At 45.0% G+C, this 10,807-nt stretch overlaps 1 long non-coding RNA gene across 1 annotated transcript; it reads left to right on the forward strand.

The window, feature by feature from the left end:
- Nucleotides 1-741: 741 nt before the first annotated feature.
- Nucleotides 742-9,196, forward strand: LOC119864617. The gene is made up of 3 exons (XR_005368354.1): nucleotides 742-1,009; nucleotides 3,332-4,323; nucleotides 5,988-9,196. It is a non-coding gene; the product is annotated as an uncharacterized LOC119864617 (long non-coding RNA).
- Nucleotides 9,197-10,807: the final 1,611 nt, after the last annotated feature.

Below are 10,807 nucleotides of genomic sequence, written 5' to 3' on the forward strand. Positions count from 1 at the left end.
ACCCAAGAGAATCACAAAGCACCCAAAATTGGAAACGGGTCCTTATCATCAAAAAGAATGGTGATGAATGAAAGAAAAAACTCAAAAATTTATGTTTGGAAAAGATCAGGCCAGGGTGAAATACAACCACATTATACCTCTTGCTTTACACTTCCACACACACCACAACTCAAGGTCTAATACCTTCTGTGAAATAATGTATTGGTTCCATCGATAATTGCTAGTGGCCATGATGAGCAATAGTTTATATATATGCATCAAGTCTAAACCAAGTATAATAGAATGAAAAAAATTCAGGATATTTTAATTTAGTTCAGTGACTGATTATTTTAGAGTCTGCTTATATAACTAATGTAATTAATGGCAGCTTCGTGGATACATTTGAGTTGAGTGAAAAATTTAGTAAGCTCTTCACTAGGGTTGGCAATAAATTCAAAATGTCAGCTTTTCTTTTGCTGAAATGTGTTGAGGGAACCCTGAACAATCCACAGTACGTTGTGTTCTCTGTCAAGTGAAAGGACAAGTATACACCGCTTCCCGTAGCACAATTTCTCAAATGTCAATGTGAAAAATATTCTTTTCTTTTAAAATTTCATTTGAGGCTGGTTAATAACAAGGCCCCCAGTCAAAGCCCAGCAGAGCAATCAGCTGTGACTGTGTCCTTTGTCACAGGATTGAGAATGTGCCAAATGCGGAAAGTTCCTCTCTGAGTCTAAATGCTCCTAGGACTACTAAGCCAAATCAGCACATTACCAAAATGAAAGTACAATCAACCAGAATGGGTGGCAAAATGGTAGGGTTACTGGGCTCCTCGACCCAGCCCTAGAGGAATACAGAAGCAAGAAGGCAGTATGGGTTATAGGAACTAATACACACAGAAAACACAGATGCTCGAGAAAACTCTCAAGGAACCGAAGCTTTTTCTAACTGGAGTAGGTGTGCTGGAGGTTGATGACTAACTGTGGCCAATGAGAACCCAAACCAGCAGGAAGAGGAGAAAAACCTCTAGGTGAGCTCTTGCCTCTCCCTACAAAACCCTGGGAGGGTCGTAGCATGGCCTTTCACTTGGGATCACACCCTGAACAGATGGCAGATGCTTAGCCCTTGAGCCACCCAGAGGTCCCTATTTATTTATTTTTAAAGATTTATTTATTTAGTTTAGATAGAGGTTGCACACATGAGGGCGGGTTGCAGGGGGGTGGGGGGATGGAGCAGAGGAGAGAGAGAATCCAAGCACATTCCCCTCTGAGCACAGAATCCATCACAGGCCTAGTCCCAGGACCCCAATATCATGACCCAAGCTGAAATCAAGAATTAGATGCCCAACCAACTGAACCCACCCAGACACCTCTGGCCTATACATTTTAAATATTTAGGCATGTGGTGTGTGCCTTCTTTTGCCTTGGGCTCCATAGCATTAGGGCAGCACCTGAGCATGGCCACAGATGTATGACAGTGCCGTCCAGTAGAGGTTTGGGCAATCCTAGAAATGTTCCTAAGCTGTCCAGTACAGGAGCCCCTAGTTATACGTGGCTGTTGAGCACTTAAAATTTGAGGACATGAGCTCCTAATTTTATTTAATTTTAATTAATTTAAATTTCAGTAGCCATACATGTCCAATGGCCACCATTTTGAATGGCTTGTTTCTGTTCCAAAGCTTCTTTCAGATGCTGGAGACTGATTGGGTTCTGGTCTCTTTCAATAATAACTCCATCTCTGTGTCCATGGCCCCTGAGTTCTGGTCAGGTATGACCTACTGGCCTCTGCTAGAGTTACATGTGGTTTGATTCCATCATACAATCCTTTCTTAGTCCAAGTGACCTCCTTCATTTTCCCCAGAGGTTGGTTGATCTGCAGTCCTGCTCTAGTTCTGGTATAATGTTGTAGTATCAACCGTATACGACTTCACCCAGAATCTTCCCTTTTGAAACTCAAAGCCTACCCTCCTCTTTTTTGTCTCAACAAAATAAAACTCTTGCAAATCAATGGCTTTGGCTTTTAAAACTGTTGCTTCTGAGGAGGATTTTTGAAAGCCCTATATTTTGAACTTGAAAAACCTTCCCCAAACCTGAAAATTGATTGCTTCTTTCTCTTTGCTTTCCTGTTATATAATTCTCTTTTCAAGGTTATATGAATTCCTTTCACTATCTCCACAAAGATGCACAAACAATGCGCATCCTAAAAAGGAAAGTATAACATTTAATATCTCATGAAAAATTATCACAAAGGGAAAGCCCTAGAATTGTTCTCGTGTGTTCACACGAGCCATTATGCTGCTGCTCCATAGATGCCCACCACTGCGGTAGGAGAGTGAAGCTGAGGCTATGTAAAATAGAGATGGAAAGATGTGGATGAGGTCGGATCTACCCCCATATGAACATCCTCTGTCAGGATCACTGAGGTGTGTGCTAACCCCCACGCTGAAGCTTAGGAACACCCTGGAAATAGCATGAGCCCTAAACAAAGGTATGAAGGACGTCAGTGAAGATTTCTTTAATGCCTCCATCCTCCAGTCTGAACTGCTTGGACCACATGTCCTGCCTGGATCCTAGACGTTTTACAATTCCTCTCATTCCCCTGCTCCTTGACCTCAAAGTGCTACTATTCTACTTGGAGAGCCAGGCACTAAACAATAAACACACAAAAATAAAAATTGTCCCAAGCACAGTGAAAGCTAAGACAGAGTGCTAGCAGAGAAAGTCAGGGAGCTTTAGCAGAGGGCCTGATGTGAAGTGGCATTTACATGAGCACATAAGAGCTGAGTGGGGCCTGGCTAGGCAAAGAATGGGGGGCAGGAAATTCTAAGCAAAGTCCTTGCAGTGGCAGAGACCAGGTGCGTTAAGGGAAAGGAAGAAGCTGAGCTTGCTTCAGGTAGATGGTGATGGGAAAGGTGAAGTTGGAAAGGAGAGTAAGTCCTGGGACTTGTCTAGAAGTTGGGCTGCTCTTCTAGGTGCCGTGGGGAGACTATTGGACGGTGTTAGGGTGGGAGTAGAGTCTTCATAGGATCATTGTCACATCTTACAGAGGTCACTCTGGCTGCTGGGTGAGAAAAGGAGGAGGGAGTAGGGGACAAGAGGAAGCCACCTGGGGAGCCACTGAAAGAATAGAGGGTGGGGGTCGGGGTCATGAGTTGGACCAGGTGCTGCCAATGGAGATGGAGAGAATCGGACCCATTCAGGGCATATTTAGGAGTAGAGTTTTAAAACTTAAGCCTATTGAGATTTGGGGCCAGGTAATTCTTTGTTGTGGGACTTTCCAGTCGATTGTAGGGTATTTAGCAGCATAATTAATTAGATTTTTTTAATTTGAGGTATATGTATATATATTTAAGGAAATCTCATCAGCTAACGGGGGAGCTGATCTGGGCTCAGACAGGACAATCTGCCGTGCTATTGCCATGACTAGTACTGCCTCTAGCTGCTGCCTTTTCTGGTCATCGTGGGACAAATGAAAGCAGGCCAGTATGATTTTTTTTTTTTTTTGTTTCATTTCTCCTGACTGGTCTTGGAATGGAAAATGCTACCAGGTTCTTGAACTGGCTCCTCTCCTTGGGTATCCTTTTTGTACCAACCAGAAGAAAATGTATTTCCTGCTCTGGGCTAGGTCCTGCAGTTACAGCCTTCCAGAGGCATAACAGTGTCCCCGAAATCGGTTGGTGATGGTGTCATCCAGGGCCTGATCGACCTTGACTTTTGGTTTTCTTTGAAGCTTCCCACGTATGGCCTGTGTGTGAGTGTAGATGCGTGTAGGTTGTGTTCATGGGTTACGGGTATCTTCTGACATCTAAGACCTGTTACGACAAAATATAACCTTTGCACATTTTCTGAAGACAAGGGGAAAAAAGCAGTTCAAAATTTTATCTGGACGGGTGTATTTATAGCTGTGCCTTTTTTTATCTGACAATGTTCCTTGGGTAATTGGTTCCTTTGTTAGTTTTCAGAGCGATGACACACAAATAAATTAGCATTTCCACCTCAACTGCCTCTTTGGCAAGAATAGAGGTTCTCATGTCAAGGTAAATAAAGAGGGAGGCAGGGATCCAGAAAGACTAGAGAAATGGGAGCCTTACTGAGCAATTTATGTGCCGACATGTCCCTTTCATGTTAACAGCTACATAAAAGGAAGAATGAGAAAAAGAAAAGGAAAAAAAAAAAACATTGCTTTATGGTGAATAAGAAAAAAAACATCCGTGTGGCTCAGATGTGTCGTGTGTAGAGATACTTGGGTCACTGACGTCTTCCCAGCCCGATCTTCTGAAAGCACCCAGCTTTTGACCTGCCCCTGACTTCACAAGGTGTGACCTGTAGTCAAGGTCTCCTGCAGGTGAGGCCCTTCCTTTCTTTTGCGCTCTCTGGAATCCAGGGTAGTTGCTAGATCAGAAGAAGGAGTAAAGGCAATGAGAGGAGAGTTTGCAGCCCCTGGGTAGGTGGGAATCGGGGAGTTTCTCAAGTCCCGTTAGCTGAAAGTCTTCCATGTATCAATGCACATTTTTTTTTAGAAGGTTTTGTTCATTTATTTAGTTGAGAAAGAGAGCAAGTGAGCGAGCCAGCCAGAGCCAGGACGGGGCAGAGGGAGAGAGCATGTGAAGCAGACTCCCCACCGAGCATGGAGCCTCCTGTGGGACTTGAGTTCAGGACCCTGAGACCCTCCCTGGAACCGAAGTCAAGAGAAGGCTGCTTCTCCGATGAGCCTCCTGGGTGCCCGGCCGAGCATGTCTGTGTAGGTGCATCCTGCGTCCGCGTGGCCCTGATGTTCCTAGACTGTCCTGTCAACATTGAAGGGAGGTGATCGGCCCAGAGGGTTCTGTTCTAGAAGCGGACGCAGGGCCCAGGTGGCAGGGCCTGTCCCCCCAGGACGGGTTGTAGCCCTGAAGCCTCAACAGCCAATGGCCCGCTGTCCCACCTGACAGGCTGGCCTCCTGCTCCGGGACGGGGTGTTCCCTGACACCCCAGGTTATGTGAAGGCTCAGCTCTGGCAGTGAATGTTCGGGGGTCCCCGGGGGCTGGTGAGCCAAACAATGTAGCTGATGAAAGGGTGAGGTCCTCCCCTGCGCCGGGGCCTTGTGGCGCCCTGAGCGGTCCACCGTCCAGGAGGCCACCTTTGAATCAAAAACTGGGAACTGAGCCCGTCCTAGCAGGTGCCTCAGGTGTCTCCCTCAGGTCCAGCGAAGTGACCTGCAGTGACATGTTCTGCATGATTGAAGGAAACCTGGAGGACTGGGCCCCGCAGCCATCCCGATCTTATTAGCTTCCTTCTGCAATGTCTGGCTTGCTGGTGGATTTTAGTTTTCCTGAAGGTTCTTTCCAATCTTGGAGGAGGTACTGGATGAGTTTCCAGACTCTCCGATTTGCACTGAGCTCCACTGATCTTTCTTCCTGAGACTTCAAAGGTTCATAAATTACCACCGCCTGTGGTCCCAGAGCCTGCACAGCCCTCAGCAGAGATAAACGTGCCCCGTAAGCTTGTGTTTTGAGAGACTGGATTTTTGTAATCAGTCCTCCAGTTTAGGAAGAAGTAAAAAGAAGCCTTATAGATATACAGAGATAAAAATATGCTTTATAAAATCAAAATGTTATTTATAAAAAAGAAAAGCATTCTGGGACGTCTGGGTGGCTCAGTTGATTAAGTGTCTGACTTCAGCTCAGGTCATGATCCTGGGGTTCCGGGATCAGGCCCCACATCCAGCTCCCTGCTCCCTCTCCCTCTCTGTCTCCTTGTGCTCTCTCTCTGTCAAATAGATAAAATCTTTTTTAAAAAAAAAAAGAAGGAAAGAAAAACATTCCAATATTTTGGGTTTAAGCTGAAACTTATGGTTTTAAAAAACCTTAAATTTTACGGTGCTTTTACAGTCTTTTGGTAAAGTTCGACATCTCTCCTTTAATCCTCAGTATATAATCCCATTCACTCCACTTTATCTCTATTTATTTAGTGATAACATTTGGTTGAAGTCACAGGTCCTGGAATTCTTTTTTTTTTTTTTTTTTTAGGTCCTGGAATTCTTGAGTCAGCAAGTTCATTCACCTCAGCGTTCCGGGTCCTAACTCTTACCTGTTTGTATAATTAACTGCTAATGTAGCGACGTTCCGACGTGGATTGTATCAGGAAAGTGACAGAGCAGTTGAAGAGCACGTCAACATCGGATCTAACAAGTCATCCGATTCTTAGCGGCGTTGTTGTTACAGGGTTTCTTTTCCCTCCACGTCCTTGGGTCTCGGTCACACCACTTCCAAGAAGGACGAGGTAGACCAGACGAACACTGATGGGCAGCAAAGTTGATCGAGCGATAGTAAAATTTCTCCAGTGATAGCACAAAGCTCCCGAAGAGAGAGGGGGCCCGAGAGAGTTGCCAGTTTGGTGTTTAGATCTAGGGGTGTTTATGGGGTCGTTGGCGGGCTGTTTTCATCTGACTCACTTCTCAACTCACTGGATGCAACTACTGCTGGATGCAACACAGCTACTGTGTGCTAGGCGCTAGTCTGGATGTTGGGATGCAACATTGAACAAGATACAGGTTTTTGTCACCTACCGATCACGTGGGAAAGGGAGGAGGGCTCCTTCCAGGGTGGTGTCAAACCCTTTGACGGGTGGTTTTCTCTTCGGGTGGGGGCCCCTTGTCCCTGCCTGCCTTCTTCCAACTATCCTTCATTAGTACCCTCGAAAGAACACTTGTTATGTTCTACACTCATGGTGTTAACATGCGATTTGCCTGCATGATTTGACCTTGGACAAAAATTTTTAAACCTCCTTGATTCTCAATTTCAACATCTGTACATTGAGGGAAAGCATTTGCTTTCTGGAGTATCATTTATTCACGGCACAAATGTCATGAAGTAGCTACTGTGCGCTAGGCGCTAGTCCGGATGTTGGGATGCAATGTTGAACAAGATACGCCAAGTCCCTATCCCCGTGAAGGTTGCCTTCTAGATGGGGGAGACAGGCAATAAGTAATTAAGTGAACCGATTCTGATAGTCTTACGTGTCGCGTAGGATCCAACAGTCGGCATGCCTTGGCAGATGGAAGCAGCCCTCCATCAGATAGGGCGATCGGAGCAGGCGTCCCCGGGGACGTGATCTGGAGGCTGACCTGATGATAGAATGGCATTAGCCTTGTGAGGGATGAGGTCAAGAGTGTTCTATGGTGGGGAATACAAAATGCAAAGGTCCTGAGGTAGGACAGAGTATTTAAGAAACAGAGACTGGCTTTACAGGATGGCAAGGTCCCAATCGTGTAATTTGTTTGAGCCGTCGTTAAGGATTTGGACATTCTCTAAGTGCTACGGAAATCACTGGAGACTTTTAAGAAGTGTAATTACATGGTTTGATCTGTATTTTTACAAGCTAACTGCCGTGTAGACGATGGACTATGGAACAGATGTTAAGGATGATAGCAGGGAGAACACTTAGGAAGCTTTAGCTGTGTTCTAAGTAAGGTGACGGAGGCTGGGAGTCGTGAAGAAGTCGCAATGGAAACAGAGATAAACAGATGGGTCTGGAATGTATTTGGAAGGTAAAAATGATAAAACTTGCTGATAGGTTGAATGTGAGGGGCTAAGGAGAAATCCGGGACAGTTCCTAGGTTCTTGGCTTGACAAGAAGATTCCATCAGATAAGACAAGATTCTAGAAGAAACTGGTTCGAGCCAAGAGGCTAAGCATTCCGGGTTGGGCATGTGAAGTTTAGGCTGCAAGTTAGGCTCCAGGTAGAGATACTGCATATGTACCTAAGAATAAGAGGCAGAAAATGCAACCTGGAGCTTAGGGCACAGCTCTGGGCTGGGGGTGCAGATCTGGGAATCACTGGCTTTGCTGGAACAGACGATTCATGGGGAAAGAATGAACAGGGAATGGAAACGGTCCAGGATGAGCCCTAGGGCACTCCAGCATTTAGACACTATCTTGCCAAGAAGGGGTCAGCAGAAGAGCTGGGGAAGGAGTAGCTAGCAGAGGGAAAACACAACAGGGTTGACACGTCCAGGGAGGGGTTAACTGTGTTTGTTGCTCCTGAGCGGTGAATATGAGGATGGAGAAGTGACTCAACAGGAGAGCATTTCACAAGACCAATGAGGACAAAGGCCATACCGGAGTGGATTGTTGAGACAATTCCAATCCGCACAAAGTCTGTGTCGGGTGTACAGTATGTGTTTACTGTGATGGTAAAAAATGCTGAGAAAGAATTAGCTGTTGGGTTTTGTGGATCGCCTGTAACAGCCATTCTCCTGGCCTCCTTCCTCCCGTTCTCTAATTCCCTTTCCTGGAAGACCCCTCCCCACCGCGTGTTAGGTTTTCCACTCTCCCGACTTCTGAGGATGAGCCATTGTTAGTCTAGGTCATTCTTGGTGATGTCATTCCTCTTGCCAGTGACTAGTTTAGGCCACAGCATGCGACCCTATCGGAGAGGGAGCCTGGTGAGGGCTTCTGGCAGAGGTTTCCTATGCTAATAAACCGATATTCATGGGAAGAAATGCCTCTCTCCCTCACAAAACATCAGGGCATCAATTTGGCATGTCTGGAGTTGCTGTAGCCATGCTCCTGGGGCTGGGAGGGGAGCCCTCACGGGTACGCTGCAGATCGCAGAGCAGAAGGATGCAAACAGTCTTTGTAGACCTAGATCTCAGTCTCATGGCAGGACTAAGACAATCGTCAAATAAATGCTTCTCTGGATATGGGTCCCACAAAGGCCCCGTGTGAGTGCCGATGTTACGGATGAAGTACCGAGTGCTACACGCCGTCCTAAGCTCTACTTATCTTTTGCAGCTGAGTAGACTGAGACCAAGGGAAGTGAAGTGACTGGTCTAGGGGCATATGGCCAGTAGGATGTGGAGTGAGGATTCCACCCCCGGGACGGTGGTCATGGTTGGTAGGTCAGACCCAACAGGGCACCTGCAAATAAACATGTGGTGTTAGCCATCTGTGTTTAAAATGATGGGTTGTTTTAGATTATCTCCTGATGGTGGCAGCTGATGTGAGACCGAGTCAACGAGTGGGCCTGGGGATGCTGAGCAAGTGTGTCAGCAAGGCTTGGGCAGGACGCACACTGGAAATACTGGAATCCAGTTTCCAAAGATTGACTTATTGTATTGGCACAAGGGAATGCCCGAGTTGTATACATTGCTAATTTTAAAATATTCCATTTTTGGGGATTTTTTTCAAAGATTTTATTTATTTATTCATTCATGATAGAGAGAGAGAGAGAGAGAGTGAGAGAGGGGAAGAGACATAGGTAGAGGGAGAAGTAGGCTCCACGCAGGGACCCCGACGCAGAACTCGATCCCAGGACCCCAGGATCACGCCCCGGGCCAAAGCCAGGCGCTAAACCGCCGAGCCACTCAAGGATCCCTACATTGCTAATTTTAAAACACATACAAAATAAAAATAACTGCTACTAATTTAGAGCTTAGTGTCTATCCTAAGCTTCAAGTCCATCGCTTCACCAAATCTTCACCGAATCTTGATCCGTAAGATGTTTTGTACATTTTATCATCGCGGAAAGTAAACCGTGGAGAATTTAAGTACTTTGCTCCAAAGCACTGGATTTTAATCCAGGTTTGTCTCATTCCAGAGACCACACCTTTGTCTACCAAATGAATGTATTAAATTTTAACTAACATTATGGCATAAACCTGGGAGCTCCCTAGCCCACTGAGGTAGCAACGTTGTCCGTAAAAGGGTTCGTTCATGGAGAAAAGCCTCGGAGGAGGTATAGATCAACAATCATGTTGGGAATTATCATTAATTTTTATTCTCTTTAATATATCACTGTTTTTAAAAGAAAAACTGATAAGTGATTTTTTTTTTAAATCAGATATTTTAGTCTACAGATCTGGGGACCAGAGGCTGGACAGAGATGGATTTCTGGCGTTTCTATGGGATCACTTTGCCATCCACCTCGTGGCCAACTGGGTAGTTTGTTCCTTTCTTTCCCATTCTAGCTTCTAGGTGAGGAGGTACTCACTGCTCCTTCTCTTTTTGCTCAGGGCTGCTTTGTTTTGTTTGCTTTTCTGTTTCGTAAATCACAAATGTCTTCTCTCCGTCAGTGTGGGCAAGCCTGAGTTATCAGATTTTTCGCCTCTTTGCCTCTCTGCTCCTAAAAAATGTTCTAAAGACAAACAGGAACCAGTTGCCCTGCTATTTATTTTGTGTTGGGTTGACTGGTACATTAAATAAGTGAAGGCAGTATTTTCTTTTTTCATCGTCTGTAGATAAAAGAGGCATGTGTGTTGAGCTGTTGGAGTTCCTTTTCTGTTACCTCTGTAACTGGTGCCACATAGTTAACCACAGAACATTGCATGATTACTTAGTAAATAACCTTGATCACCTCTTAGATTTCTACTTCATCAGTATTTGTAAAGCAAACAGAACCTTGATAAGACCCAGGTTGATTGCAAAATGGATTTCCTGTCTATGTTGCCAATGATTTTTTTCCCCTGATGACCCAGTTATATTTTGCAGATTTATATTGCCTTTCAGATTTGCAATCTGCCACCTTCATATAAAACTTCGAAAGATATTTACAGAATGCTGTTAGTAATATTGTAAAACACAGGTGGCCGGGTTGGAATTGAAATGCCTTTGCAAAAGAGTGAAGAGAAAATTTTATAACTTAAAAGTATTTGAGACAGGAAAATACAGCCCTTCTTGGTAGAAGAGCCGAAACACTATAAAATTCAAGTGATTGTGTTATAAGAAGACGCTAAAATTCCATGAGATGGCCTGAAATCTGAATTATTAAGTGGATATTTAATGAATGACACTGCCCTTTACTGACATCTGTCTCTCAGATTTACTCTGTTTTATTAAATCTTTAAATG

Source organism: Canis lupus, chromosome 13 (genome assembly GCF_011100685.1).
Source record: "Canis lupus familiaris isolate Mischka breed German Shepherd chromosome 13, alternate assembly UU_Cfam_GSD_1.0, whole genome shotgun sequence".
In the NCBI taxonomy this organism is placed as follows: domain Eukaryota; kingdom Metazoa; phylum Chordata; class Mammalia; order Carnivora; family Canidae; genus Canis; species Canis lupus.